General features: G+C 37.6%; 1 protein-coding gene across 8 annotated transcripts in view; it reads right to left on the reverse strand.

Moving 5' to 3' along the window:
• ATE1 (arginyltransferase 1) overlaps window positions 1–16,051 on the reverse strand; it is a 146,709-nt gene that overhangs the window by 86,457 nt on the left and 44,201 nt on the right. The window lies entirely within an intron of this gene.

The following is a 16,051-nucleotide window of genomic DNA, read 5'->3' on the forward strand; positions in this document are numbered from 1 at the left end:
TCATAATTATCATAATGCAACTATAACCACAAAGAAGAAATGCTGAAATTTCAGAGTGTGTATGTGTGTGTGTGTGTTTGTGTGTTTGTATATATACATATATAAATATATATATTTTTTGTAAATTCAGCTAATAGGCATTTCATATTATAAAATAACACGATTTTAATTATAACTATTGACATAAAAATCATAAAATAAAATTTATGAAGTAACATTAAAGTCTTTATAATAGAGTTTGTAAATATTAGAAATTAACAAGTGAACAAATACAAATGTCTGGTACATCATTTTCATATATTTAAAACCACAGAAAATGTACATTGGCAAAGGCGGGGGAGGAATAGAGAAAAATAAAAAGAGCAGGTTTGCTAATATCCAAACTAGTAAAAAAACAAAAAGAATATAATTCAATATTTCTTGTAAACAAATATCAACAAATATCAGCAAATTCAATCCAACAATGTACAGAAAGAATTATATGTTATGAACAAGAGTAATTTATTCTAGGTATTTGAGGCTGGTTAGAATAAGAAAAGCAATCATTAAGAGAGGGGGAGGAAGGAAAGTAATCAATGTAATCCATCCTATCCGTGTGGCTAAAACAAGAAAAATAATATAATCATATCAACTGAAGCAGGAAATATGTTTAACAAAAACCTAACAGCTATTCATAACTAAAAACTCATACAAATGGGGAACTTGTTCAACTTGATATCAAATATACATAAAAACCCTATAGCTAGTATCACACTTAATAAGAAACTAGATGCTTTCCCCTACTTAAGATCATGAACTAGGCAGGAAAATCCTCTCCCCCAACTCTTATTCAACATCAGACTTGAAATCCTAGCTAGTACCATGAGACAAGAAAAGAAAATAAAAGTTTTCAAAATGGGAAGAGGAAAAAAAAATCTGTTTATAGATGGCATAACTGTCTATGTAAAAAAAAAAAATCCCAAAGAACTAAAAGAAAAACTAGAATATTTGTTATTAGCAATCATTAAAAAGTACCAGAATATGAGCCTAATTGCTGATATATACATAACTTCTATATATCAGCAATGTCTAGGATTGAAATTAAAAACACAAATCATTAATTAAACCATGAAAAAAAATCCAGGTTTAAATCTAACAAAACATGTACAGAATCTATATGAAGAGAACCATAAAACTCTTACAGAAGGGATCAAAGAAGACCTAAGTAAAAGGAAAAATATTTGTTCATCGATTGGAAGACTCAACATTGTCAAGATGTCAGTTCTTCTCAAGTTGATCTATACAGAGTGCAATCCCTATCAAAATCAGAACAAGCTTTTTAAGGGATACTGACAAACTCATTTCTAAAGTTTATAGAGAGAGACAAAAGACCCAGAATAGCCAACCCAGAACAAAGCTGAAGGGCTGATGCTAGCCCATGTCAGGGCTCAACCATAAAGCTATAATAATCAAGACAGCATGGTAGTCCTGACAAAGTATGAGATAAATAGATCAACAGAACATAACAGATCTATAGAAATACAGTGAAGCGATCTGCCGCAGTCTGGCTGGGCACAATTTAGGAGCCACTTGTCAAAAGAAAGAAACTTTATTTTTAGAACCACACACCGCACCACACAGCTCCTCAGGAAAAACCTTCAGAGTCCAACTGCCACCACCACCGGCTTCTCACAAGCCTCTCAACCTCCCCCACTCCTCCTGCTCTTGAGGCCGATTGGCTGGGTCGCAATGGCGGAGCCAAAAAAAGTCCCCCAATGAGCAGCTCCCTAGTCTGAAAGGGCAGGGAAACAGCCCAATGAGCATCACCGCAGAGGAGCCAATCAGCTAGAAGTTGCTGGGGCCACTGTGAGCCAATCATCAGCTGGCAGCTGGAAGTTTGCTGGCAGCTGGAAGTTTGCTGGGGCCCATTCGGCTGTGGCTCTCAACATCAATCTTTGACTAAGGAGTAAACATAATTCAATAGAGAAAGGATAGTCTTTACAACAATGGTGCTTTAACAACTGGACATCCATATGCAAAACAAAACAAAAAAAATCTAGACAACTTACACCTTTCACAAAAATTAACTTAAGCTGGGCCTGGTGGTGCACGCCAGTAATCCCAGTGGCTCAAGAGGCTGAGGCAGGAGATCGAAAATTCAAAGCCAACCTCAGCAATTTAGCGAGACATTAAGCAATTCAGAGAGATCCTGTCTCTAAATGACATACAGTGGTCGAGTGCCAACCCCCAAATTCAATTCCTGGTATTTAAAATAATAATAATAATAATAATAATAATAATAATAATAATAATCTCAAAATGGATTGCAGACCTAAATGTAAATTTCAAATCTGTAAAATTTCTGTATGACATATCTAGAAGATATAATCTCAGCAACTGTGGGTTTGAGAACATTTTTAGATACAATACCAAAAGCACAATCCATCAAAATAAAAAGCTAGTATAGAAGATATAATCTCAGCAACTTTGGGTTTGAGAACATTTTTAGATACAATACCAAAAGCACAATCCATCAAAATAAAAAGCTAGTAAGTTGCACTTTATAAAAATTTATAAAAAAAAAAAACATGTTGAATAAAAAGAATAAAAAGTACAGCCACAGAGTGAAAGAAAATACTACAGAAGATTTATCTGATAAAGGATTAGTACTCTCAAAATACACAAAATTTTTTTAAATTCAACAATAAAAACCCTATTTTAAAATGAGCAAAGATATGAACAACACTTAACTGAAAAAAAATGTACAGTTGGCAAGTAAGCATATGAAAAGATGTTCAGCATCATTTGTCATTAGGGAATTCCAAATTAAAATAATAATGATGAGTGCTATACAACTATTAGAATGGCTGAAATCCAAAAACAGTGCCAAATGCTGATAAAGACCAAGAGCAACAGAATCCTCATTCAAGGACAGCAGGAATGTACAGTGGTATGGCACTTTTCAAATTTCTTATAAAACTAAAGTACCCTTTACCATACAAAACAGCAACCACACTCCTAGATGTTATTCTAGTTTGAAAACTTGTGTCATACAAAAACCCAAAACCTTGAAAGTGAATGTTTATAACTGTTTTACTCACAGCTGTTCAAAACTGGAAACAACCAAGATAACCTTCAATAGGTGAATGGAAAACAAACTGTGGTCCATCCATACAATGGAACAGTATTCAGCAATAAGAAGAAAGCTCTCAAGGCAGACACATGCACACACACAATGAAGAAGCTTCAGATGCATATTGCTAGGTGAAAGACTTGAGTCTGAAAGGTTACAACCTGCACAAATTCACCTGGAATCCATAAAAGGAAAAAGCAGAGACCAGTAAAAAGATCAGTGTTACCAGAGTTTGGGAGTACTAGGGGAAGGATAAATAGATCAAACAGGCCTTTTAAGTGGTAAAATGATTCCATATATATGATACTATATCAGTAGAGAAGTCACATTACGTATTTATCAAAACCACAGAACTTTGCAACACAAAGAATAAATCTAAATGTATGCAAATGCAAATTTCTAAAAAAATTACTTGGGAGTCTGGAGAACCATGAAAGCACACAGGCTGTGGTGAGAGAATCTAGCTAGATTACACAAGTGTGAAACAATCTCACTGAAAGGTGCTACAGGAACAAAGGCAAATGAACAGCACCTAAGGTGGCGCTCCATCTGAGAAGGCTGCTTCCAGTGAGGGTCTAGACTGACAGTCTGACACTGCTATATGAGCATCTGAAACTGAACAATTAAGTATATGGATGGTGGCTGGTAGGAGGCAGGTTTCTCACTGTTACAGTGGGAATTTATAGATAAATAAGGGCTTGAAGGTTTAAGAATCAATTTTAGCTTAATATAAACACAAATGGTAATACCTGGAAATGTATATTATAAACATGTGCATATATACAAGTTAATACACACGTTTTTTTTTTCCTGTCATCTGAGAGGGCTAAAGGAAACAGCATCCCACTAGCAACAGTACACCTAATGCCCAGACTTTCATCCTAATTCCATTCTGCAATCAAAGGAATGAGGGCTACTGGGAGAAATGGCTGGTTCTCAGACTGGAAGAAATATTTAAGATGAGCTTGGAGCATCTTATAGTGTCAAGAAGGTAAGGATGTACTCAAAAAACAAAAACAAAACTCAAACCCACACTGATGGAGACGTATCAAAGAAACACAGGAGTCAACTGAAAGAGCACCCCAATGCCGCAGTCCAGCTGCAGCAAAATAACCGGGGGGTGACGAACAACTTGTGTACGTTGATACAGCAGGAGTGGAAGCCATTTATTGTAGGACAGGAGTGGTATTTATACATTCCACACAGCTTATCTTAATTAGCATAAACTAGATACAGCAGTCAACCAATAAGATATCTCCACACTTAATGGCTCTTCTGGCCTTACTTCACAAACCACTCCCTCTGGCATTTTGCCAGGTGCCATCCTGACTTGTTTACAGACTCTAACACCCCAAGTCCAGAGTTGGAATAATTTCAGCAACAAAATAACATAGTATTGGATTTATAATGCTAAATCTTTGAGTCCATACTATTACATATGACTAAAAAATAATGGAGGAGAAAAATTCCCATGCAGAAGAATTCTGAATAGGTTACCTAGATACCTTGCCCTAAAGATAGATGGTGTAACCCCTCCCTCATTAAGTGTGGAATGTACACAACTCCTTCCAAACAGTACAGTGTGGAAGGAGGATAAAGGTGAACAAGGTCAACTAGTAAGACAGTGATCTAGCAGTATTGGCAATCAGTCATTGTTGTTGTTAAGATGCTGTTTGGGCAATAACTTTCAAGAGCTTCCATCAATTATAATAACAAATTATGTCAGAACCTAGTTTTAGTATTCACTGTCAAATACATATTGTCTTTTAAAGGTTATTCCTATTTTCCTAGCAGCAGACACAATTTGAAGGGTAGAGCAGGTAAACAAACAGAAGCCCTAACCTAAAGAAAATAAGAAGGGGCTGGGGATGTGGCTCAAGCGGTAGCGCGCTCGCCTGGCGTGCGTGCGACCCGGGTTCGATCCTCAGCACCACATACCAACAAAGATGTTGTGTCCGCCGAGAACTAAAAAATAAAAAAAATTCTCTCTCTCTCTCTCTCTCTCTCTCTCTCTCCCCTCTCTCACACTCTCTTAAAAAAAAAAGAAAAAGAAAATAAGAAAGGCCACTGCCCTGTTATAACTGAACACCCAACTGACAGTGTGCTCTGGAGTGCTGGTGGTCCTGAAGCCCATGACCTGCCTCCTAGATGAGCACTCCAGCCATGTAGTGAGAGACCAAAGAGTGCAGATGCTACTGGATTTCATGACAACTCTCTTTTAAATGTAAGCCCTGAGGCTTATAGGAATGGAAGCAGAGAAAAGCTAATTAGGTGACTTTGAAATTAATCTAAATACTTCTAAGATTTCAGTTTAGTGCTTCACTCCAGGACTCATTAAATGTAAAGTGTGTGCTCAGTCATCCATTCATTCATTCAAAATGTCCTTATAAAGTACACAAGGATGAGCTCAATGAGCAAATTCTCAATAAACAATACATACTATTAATCCTAAATAAAAATCATCCCAGCGGCTCAGGAAGCTGAGGCAGGAAGATTTCGAGTTCAAAGCCAGCCTCAGCAACAGGTGAGGCGCTAAGCAACTCAGTGAGACCCTGACTCTAAATAAAAATACAAAATAGAGCTGGGGATGTAGCTTAGTGGTTGAGTGCCCCTGAATTCAATCCCCAGTACCAAAAAACAAACAAACAAACAAACAAACAAAAATCAGTCCTAAATGTTGTACCAGCTGAAATATCTTTTCTAATTGCAATTACCTTCTCAGTTTCCAACTGTCATCCTTTCTCTCACCCCTGAACCTCCCATTTGATAATCTGACTCTTATTCACAGGTGTGTTCTGCTCTGAGTCCAGTCATAACTAATGTGTCCAACCTCAAGCATTATTCCTGTCTCTCAACTGGTCTGGAAACTTGGGTCTTGCAAAAGCACTTTACACTGATAGGAGATATCCCATAATTATTCAGGAAAAAATAGACTTATATACTACCAACTCTGAGCTCCCTCACTGCATACAAGAAGAAACCTGAAATCCCGCAGCCAAATGGGCAGTACAAATATCAGAAAACCAAGAAACTACAAACTGACTCAAAAACTGGCATCTTAGCTCCTGGACTAATGTTATTTTTATGCTATTATAAAAAGTCAGCCAATCCAATACATTCAAGCAAACTCAGTTTCAAAAACTCCCAGTATATCCAAATCAGTAAATATAGCAACATCAAAAGCAGTATTTCAATGAATGCTGTTTGTTTTCTTAAAGTCTGTTTTGCTGTACTTTTTTCTTTCCAATATGTTTTCTGACAACTAAAATAGGGATGAGTTCCTTTTCTCCCTTGTAGGTCCATGAGGGACCTTCAAGGGAGAAAAGAAATCAGATTTCAAAAGTGGAAGACAAGGTAAAGCAGCTGAGAAGCTATTTTCCTAAAAGTACATCCAGTTGTCTCAGCCACATGGATAACCATGTTCTTAACGTGATTAGTACAAATAAATACAAAGTTTTCAACAAGTAAGTGACAGCTATGGAGAACTGGCTGGAGGTGAACCCAAGATTGTGACTCCCTTTACCATCCTTTCAGGGGGATTAGCCAGATCCTCCAGGTCACTCCCCTCTGGCTTTCATTCAGAAAAACTTCAGTGCCTAGTTTACAATGCCATAAACTAAAAGGATTTAAATGCATGTATGATGTCTGCCTACAAATTCAGACACATCTATAGAATCAGTTCCTTTATTCCTCATGACATGAAATCACCACAATAGGGTATCTTCCTCTCAAATTACTGATTCAAATTACTTAACACTTGAAATAAGGAAAGAATAAGAGAGTCTAAGACTAAAAAAAGATAAAAATGGAAACAATTAAATCTGTTAACTCAGAAATCAGCTCTCCAATCATTTAATAACACATGGAAGCTCAGGCACTGAACTTTATGGTGCTGTGCTCCAATATGCTACTAGTTTGGACACTTTTTGACTGCAGGTGTGTACATGAGTGGCAGCTACAAATTATTTCTTACATATTTGTAAAATTATCAGTTAACATAGATCAAACTACATTATTAATTTTATTTGGGGTTTTTTGGAGGATACTAGGGATTGAACTCAGGGGCACTCGGCCACTGAACCACATCCTCAGCCCTATTTTGTATTTCATTTAGACACAGAGTATCATTGAGTTGCAAAGCATCCCAATTTTGCTGAAGCTGGTTTTGAACTCACAATCCTCCTGCCTCAGCCTCCAGAGTCTCCATTTTATTTTTATCATTATTTTTTGGTTCTGAGCTACATCCCCAGTCCCTAGCCCCACCCCCCTTTTTAATTTTGAGATAAGGTCTCACTAAGTTGCTAAGGCTGGCCTTGAACTTGTGATCCTCTGTCTCAGCCTCCTGATATATTGGGATTAGAGGCAAGCATCACCCTGCCTGGCTATATTACTTATTTTAATACACAAAACATTTAAGTGTTTCAAAATAATTCTAAATGATATTTCCCAAATGAGTTGAAAACTTATGACCACATAAAAACCTGCACATACAACAGCTTTGCTCATGATTGAAAAACCTGGAAGCAACTAACATGTCCTTCAATAGGTGAACAGATTCATACAATGGAAAATTGGCAAAAAGAATCAATTATCAAAATCACAAAAAGACAAGGAAGAACCCTAAAAGCATAATGGTAGTGAAAGAAGTTAGAGTAAAAAGCAAAAGGGCTACACACCCTATGATTCCAACCATTCACACTCTAGAAGTGCAAAACATGAGATTAAAAAGATCAGTGGTTGCCACAGGTGGTAGGAACAGGAGAGCAAAAACCAAGTACAGCACAAGGGACTTTAGGGCAGTGAAACTATTCCCTAGGATTCAGTAATGGTGGATGCATCATTACACCTCTGTCAAAACCCAGAGAATGTATAAAGCACAAAGAATACACTAATGTAAACTATGGACTTTAGTGAATAATAATGCAGCAAAATTGGTTCATAAATTGTAATAAATGTACCACAATGCTAGGACCTAAAAATTGTTTGTCTCATCCTAAACACATGCTAAATTTAACCCCCCATTATGAGGTATTCAGAAGTAGGATCAAAAATGAATTAATTCATGCATTTATGGAAAATGGGTTATCTTAAGAGTGTTTTAACATAAAAGCCAGTTTGGCTAGTTCTCTCTTATGCTTCCTGCTCTGCCAATAAGAAGGCCACCACCAGACACAACCTTCAACCTTGGTCAAGAATCATGAGCCAAAACATACCTCTTTTCTCTGTAACTTTCCCAGTCTTTGGTATTGTGTTATTAACAACAGAAAACGGACTTGGATACACACAATAACAATTTTTCAATTTGGCAGAATCCACTTATTACATCAGAACTTAAAATAATTTATCCCAAATTGGAAATGGAATTTAGTCATTGACAGGTAACAGAATTGGGAGAAAAATAAAAAGGAAGAGACCAAAGAGGATAGGTTTAAATTTTGGTGATATATTTCACAGATCAAATCTGAAGTTATATCTTACAGATGGAAATTTTCTAAAGTAGTTTCTGAATCCAAAGCTGGGTAGAAATCAAAGGTCAGACCAAATGTCAAAAGAATAAATGTAAAAGGTATAGAATCAACAAACAGAATAGACCATATTTTGCCTCCCTTCAGGAAAAATCACTCATCACTGTGCTACCAGCATTCATTTATCATCTCAGATCTCGGGCCCCACCCCAGACCTCTGAAGACAGGAATGGGCATTAACAAGACACACAGGCACTTCGTGTGGACATTGGGCTTGGGATACACTGGTCTAGGTGACAAGTAGGAGGGCGAGCCAACCTCACTGCATGCAAAGCCCCAGTCAGGTCAGAAGGCTGTCAAATGACAGGGGGCGCGTCATTTGGCCAACCAGAGCATCACCTTGAAGACACAGGGGTGGCTTCTTTCCCTCTTCTTTGTCACGTGCCTCACTGGCACTATGGCATTTGTTAAAGGCAGCTGAAACTATAAGGAGCCAGTGAGGTCCAGGGCAAGGCCTGCATTTACGCAGAGCTCCTGTGTACACGGTCCCCATGTTTTTAAATCCATTCATCCTCACATGTACTGGTCTAACTAATGGCTGGACAAAGACTCTGGACAAAAAAAAAAAAAAAAAAAAAACAGAGAACATGTGTTTGTATATGGGTATATATTCTTTTCTTCTAGGAGTAAGTAAATCCCAAGAGCCTTCACCACTATCACTTTTCCAGAGTCCCCACCTCTACCATGTTGGATACTGGCTTCCAACATAGGAATATGGCAGGACACCAACATTCAGACCATAGGGCTGGGTGTTCTTTCAGTGCAGTCTGGGCTTGATTTTCTATTGATTGGCTACTTTACAACCCTTCAGTGGCTGGGGTTAACCTGTATATTTCTATCCAGGGAAACAACCCAAAGGTTACAGTTTCCCATCCTGTAAGATTTCATCTAATCTAGCAATCTCGTCTCCATCTTTTTATTAAACTGCGTGTGTATCTATATCTATCTAGTTTCAAATGTTCTTTATGCCAATTTTAATGTCTTATTGGCTTTGCATTAACTAATGAGTCAAATTTTATTTGACATGTGTTCATGCTCTGTGTGTATGAGGTCATGATTTTACCTTTTTGAAAATTAGCTAACAGCTTTGGGGATGGTCCACTGAGAAGTTCCCGTGAACTCATTTGACAGAGGGAAGTCAATGAGACACACACCTCATGACCTACCAAGCCTTGCATGTCTTTTCTTGGTTCCCGAAGATTCCCAAGCAGCGCCAGAGCTCTCACACGGCTCGCTCTATTTCCCTGTGTCTTTTTCTCCCTTTCTAGTAAGTTTATGCTTCTGTTTTTGTTTTTTGTTTACTCGGGACCAATAAATTATCCCAACAGTGGGAGTAATAGTAGGACTTATATCTCTATTGGATGGATGATAGAGATCTACTCTGTTGAATGACAGAAGACAGAAAATGTGGTTTGTAATCTTGTTTGTCAGTTTGTATGTTTGTCAGATCAATTAACTAAAGAAAACAGTTCTTTGAGATCTGAATGGAGGCCAAGTGGGCTTATTTCTGACCTGTGAACTTAAACTGAAGAACTCTCTAGAAAGTTCAAAAAAGTCTTTATTTTTCAGTAAAATTGATTTATAGAAACAAGCATGTATATTAATTAAATCTCCAAATTCAGAAAAAATAAACTCCTTACATAAACTGCTACCTCAGAAAGAATTCAAGTTACATAACTAAGGTGAATCTTTAGATAAATCAAACTGGTTTAAAACCTGGGGTTTAATTCTGGAAAGTAATATGGAGATTCCTCAGAAAACTTGAAATGAAATCACCATTTGACCCAGTTATCCCACTCCTGGGTATATACCCAAAGGACTTGAAATCAGCATTCTATATTAACATGGCCACATCAATGTTTACAGCAACTCAATTCACAATAGCTAATATATGGAACTAACCTAGGTGCCCTTCAACAGATGAATGGATTTTAAAATATGTGGTACATACACAATGAAATACTATTCAGCCTTAAATAAAGAACAAAATTATGGCATTTGCCCGAAAATGGATGGAATTGGAGACTATCATGCTGCTAAATGAAATAAGCCAGTCCCTCCCCCCCAAAAAAAGCCAAATGTTCTCTTTGATATGCAGATGCTAACACAATAAGGGGGAGGTAGATAAGAATAGATGTACTTTGGATTAGAAAAAGGGGAATGAAGGGAAGGGATATGAAAGACAGTAGAACGAATCAGACATAACTTTCCTATTTTCATATATGAATATACGACCAGTGTAACTCTACTTTATGTATAACTACAAGAATGTGAAGTTACACTCCATTTATGTTAAAACACATTCTACATGTTAAAACACATTCTACTTTCATGTATAACTAAAAAGAAGAATTTTTTTTTAATTGGGTTTAAGGAAGAAAAAATTGTCTTTTCTCAGATTTATTAATAATAATACATCAGTAGATTTAAAATAAATAAATCTGCAGGTCTAATGAAAAAATAGTTCAATTGAACTTCTAACACTACTCATTATACATCAAAAAAAATTTAACAGTATTCCTACACAATGCTTAAGATTTTTAAAATCTATATGCAACTAAACTGAACTATAATTCTGACAAACATGTTTAAACTTTTATTTTTTTTGTACTGGGGATTAAACCCACGGTTGCTTAACTACTGAGCCACTTCTCCAGCCCTTTTTTATATTTTTGTTTAGAGATAGGGTCTAGCTGAGTTGCTTGAGGGCCTTGATAAGTTGCTGAGGCTCACTTTGAACTCTCAATCCTCCTGCCTCAACCTCCCCAGCAGCTGGGATTACAGCTGGGATTAGCACCACCACACCCAGCTAAACATTTTTAACTACAGTAAAATATACATAAAATCTACTATTTTAACCATTTTTAAGAGGACAGCTAAGTGATATTACGTACCTTCACAGTGTTGTGCAACTGTCACCATGACTCATCTCCAGAATTTTTCAGGTTTAAAACCACATGTACCCATTTAAACAATGACCTCTCCATTGGCCCTGGCAACGCCACTCTACTTCCTGTCTCTCTGAATTTAACTATTCTGCAAACCACATATGGACTCTTTAGTAACTGGCTTGTCTCACAAGGGTCATGTTATATGTGCCCTCTGCACATATAACACTCCACTGTATGAATATGCCATCTTTTATCCCTCATGTACCAGTGGACACAGCACTCTACCAACTGAGCTATATCCCTAGCCCCACCTACTTTAATTCTTTTGTGTATATACATCTACAAGTGACATTGGTGGATAGCATGGTAATTCTATCTGCAGGTTTCTAAAGTACTTTTCACTTTTTTTTTTACATTTCCACCAACAATGCATAGGAGTCCGGATTTCTCCACATCCATAACCAAACGGGTATAAACTGGTATCTCCCTATGGCTGTGATTTGCAATTCCCTAATGATTATATATTATATTTTGTGACGGCTTGTGCAATTTCTAAGATCCCCTGATAATTTTAACATGTAAATAAATTTATTTTAAATTTTTATTTTTGGTACTGGGGATTAAACCCAGGGGCACTTTACCACTAAGCTACATCCCCAGTCCTTTTTATTTTTTTTTAATTTTGAGAGTGGGGCTCACTAAATTGCCTAGGCTGGCCTTAAACTAGCAATTCTTCTGCCTCAGCCTCTGGAGTGGCTGAAATTATAGGCAGGTACCACTATACCCAGCTTATATTAATAAGTTAATGAATAATCTCTGGATATCTGAATAGTTTCTAAAGTAAGATAAACACCAAAATAAGAGCATAATTTAAAGTTTATATACCTTTCCTTCCTATTTCTATGTCCCCATGACTTTGGATCATGTCAATAAACACCCATCTTTGCCACTCAGTGTAAGAGGGTATGCACTCTGAGTCTGCGGCAATGCTTGCATACAGTCCTCAATTACCCAACTCCTAGCTCTCTGAATAAAAGAGAAGTTACACATCGATGACTGAACCCACACTAATAGCAAAAGTAAGAGATATATGCCTTTATGTATGCTAGATAATGGGACGGCACTTTTTTTTTTAACGCAAGAAGTGAGTAGAATGATCCTAAAGTAAAGTGGCAGCTTGTCTGAGAACATAAAAAGAAAAACGAAACTTGAAGGACTATAGCAAGCTGTAGGACAGGGGAGTGAATTCTATTTGCCTTGCTTTATAATATCTGAGCTGAAAAGAAGCCATAAAATACATTAAAATGTTGGCTCATTCACTCAGTTTTGAGGGACTTCTCCCTCTAGGATACTCTAGTCACTCTCTTGAAAGAATAAGGGCCAGGATGATTAAGGGACTTGCCCAAGGTTACAAAGCCAGTTTAGGAACATGCCAGGAAGAACCAAAACCTAGAATCTTCAATTTTCAACTCGGGGTTTTTCTCAATAGACACTGCTTCTGTGGTACACCACACTGAAACAGAATCACAATGTGCCCCTGGGTGCTGTTCAACATAATGAAGAAAGGGTTCAGTAAATGTGTTTCTCAAATATGTAATTGTTAGGAATTTAAATATTTCAAAGAACCCATGTTTCAGTCAGCGTTTCTACTGCTACAATCAAAAGACCTGACAAGAACAATCAGAAGAGGAAAAGTTTATTCGGGGGCTCACAGTTTCAGTCCATAGATGGCCGACTTCATTCCTTGGGGCCCAAGGTAAGGCAGAATGTGATGGTGGAAGAGTGTGGTAGAGGAAAACAGCTCAGAAAACAGAGAAAGACTCCACTTGCCAGACAAACTATATACCCCATGACCGCCTCCTCCAGCCACAACCCTCCTGCATTCAGTTTCCACTCAGCTAATCCCTATCATGAGATTAATTCACTGCTTGGGTCAAGGTTCTCATAACCCCATCATTTCACCTCTAAACTTTCTTGCATTGTCTCACATGTGAGCTTTTAGGGGACACCTAATATTTAAACCATAACAAACCAAAAGGGCTTACTCTTAACATTTAAAACTAAAAACTAGAGACACTGTGACAAAAATTTTAATTGAACTTTACAAAGCTTAAGTAATTGAGGAATTTAATAAGTGTGTCCAAAATAAGAAAGAAACTTATAAAGAATAGATAAAAATCAAGATTTTCTTTAATCTGATATTTCTTTATATTTTAAAACCTAACACTTCAATAAAAAGAGTTTTAGGGGCTGGGGTTATGGCTCAGTGATAGAGTGCTCACCTAGCACACATGAGGCACTGGGTGTGATTCTCAGCACCACATTAAAATAAAGATACTGTGTCCATTTACAACCAAGAAATAAATATTTTGGGGCTGGGGATGTGGCTCAAGTGGTAGCGGGCTTGACCAGCATGCGTGAAGCACTGGGTTCGATTCTCAGCACCACATAAAAATAAAATAAAGATACTGTGTCCACCTAAAACTAAAAAATAAATATTTAAAAAAAAAGATTTTTAGTAAAGCACCACCAAAATGGCTCACAAAATAACAGAATCCAAAACTTCTTAATTCTACTAGCTAGTCAATATTTATTGAACACTACAACATATACCTAAAAATCAAGAGTTACTATCCTTATGTGGGCCCTTTTTTAATGTCAGTTCAATTTGAGACTCCTGCTTTTCCGATCTTTTTATGAGGGAAAACACATCCCACAGTGACATTCCAGACTGAGAACTCAATGAATGCCAAGATCAAACAAGACTGACGTCCCCATGGAAACTAATCCACCCCAGGATTTACTATTCACACATCTTCTGAAGCATTCATGCACATCTAATGGGCAATGAAAACTGTCAAGGAAGATGACCCTAATTTCCAACACAGTTAAAAAGGTCCTTGGAGTAATGATGAATGCTACTACTTGCTAAAGGAAGCCAGATCCAGCAAGAAGATAGATTGAATGAACTTAAGATTTTAAGATACCATAACTAATCCAAATTCATGCAGAAAAATCTTTAACAAGATGATTTTGTGGTATTTAATGCTTGATTTTCTATTCTAAGTGTGCTTTCTTTTTTCTCAGAATCAGTTTTGATACTTTTATCATTCAGGATCAATTTCTAGAAAAGGACTTCCAAGTGCTATCATTTTACTATGAAATATACTCCCCTTCAATTTATATTGTCTTGATGGTGTCCAAAAAACAGATGGAAGTAAGCTCGTTCCTCTAGGAACCAGCCATAAGCTCAGAAGTACACTCTGGCCAGCACATACAAGTTCCTCTTGCTGGGCAAGGAACAGCGTCTTCAGTTTAACTTAGTTCCTTGTCATTAGCCTAGCTTGCAGCCCTGTCCCAGCCAGGAGTACACTCAGAGCCAAGTGAAGGGAAGAGCAGTCAAATGACAATCCCAGTGATCTTGCTCCAGAATTCTAATTAGTGCCTCTGGTCTACAGCTTGCTCAACTTCTGATTCAAGAATATGGGACTCAGCCTGAAAAACCAACAACTGTTCCTAACCTCCATGACCAGAAAAACATCCCTACTTATACTTCAACTTTTGCCTAGCGAACCAAGCTACAACCTAGCTTTTCCCTGCTCACTATTCAGTGCCATCAGTGGAATGCTAACCATTCTTTTAAGGATGTCTATGTCCCCTTCAGTTACCTCTTTCTGCACAGGCCCTAGCTCTTTAAATACAGCTGGGTCAACCAAGTACTAAGCTGGAGAACAGATGAAAGCTTCCCCAACTCACAGCTCAACCCTCTTCCTAGCCTTCTCTCCACAACTCTATGGACAGCTGATTCTTAGTGGCCAGAAATTATTCAGACTTCTTTCCAGCTTAACTCATTCTACCCCCACCTCATCTCTCCATTACTAGCTTTCCAAGATCCCTTCATTTCTCCAGGACCCAGTTTTGGCCTTTCTTTCTTCTACATTTTGCAGAATTCTGATTTTCAGCAAACTTATAAAATGGTAAAACTATCACAATCCAATGTTAGAACATTTGTGTCAACTCCCCACCGTATGACACTGTATTGCCCCTGGCCACATGTGGCTACTTAAAGTTAACTAAAATTCAAATACAGTTCCTACATAGCTCAGCAATACGTATGACCACCGGCTACTGTTCTGCAGTGCAGATGCAGGACATTCTGAACAGGAGGGTTCTGACTGGGACCCTTCACAGTTAATAATCAACATGGTTAGATTTAAGGACCGTCTTGCTACTTGTTCTCCATTTGTCCCACTTGCTTTCTGTTCACTCTTCCTTATCCTCTATTAAACTGAACACTCTATCATCATATCTTATCTTCACTATTTGCTTATTAACTCTACCTCTTTCCACCTTTTTCTTTCTTTTTCTTATGACTGCTCTAGGGCAACAACTTTGTCCACTAGGGACACCTAGCAAAGTCTAAAGACCATTTATGGCAACTAGGGCAGGGGAGGAGGATATACTGGCATCTAGTGGGCAGAGGCCAAAGGTGCAGCTAGGCTCCCAATGGTCCTTACAACCAA

Source organism: Spermophilus citellus (assembly GCF_964194105.1).
Source record: "Spermophilus citellus genome assembly, chromosome: 15".
NCBI classification, from domain to species: Eukaryota; Metazoa; Chordata; class Mammalia; order Rodentia; family Sciuridae; genus Spermophilus; species Spermophilus citellus.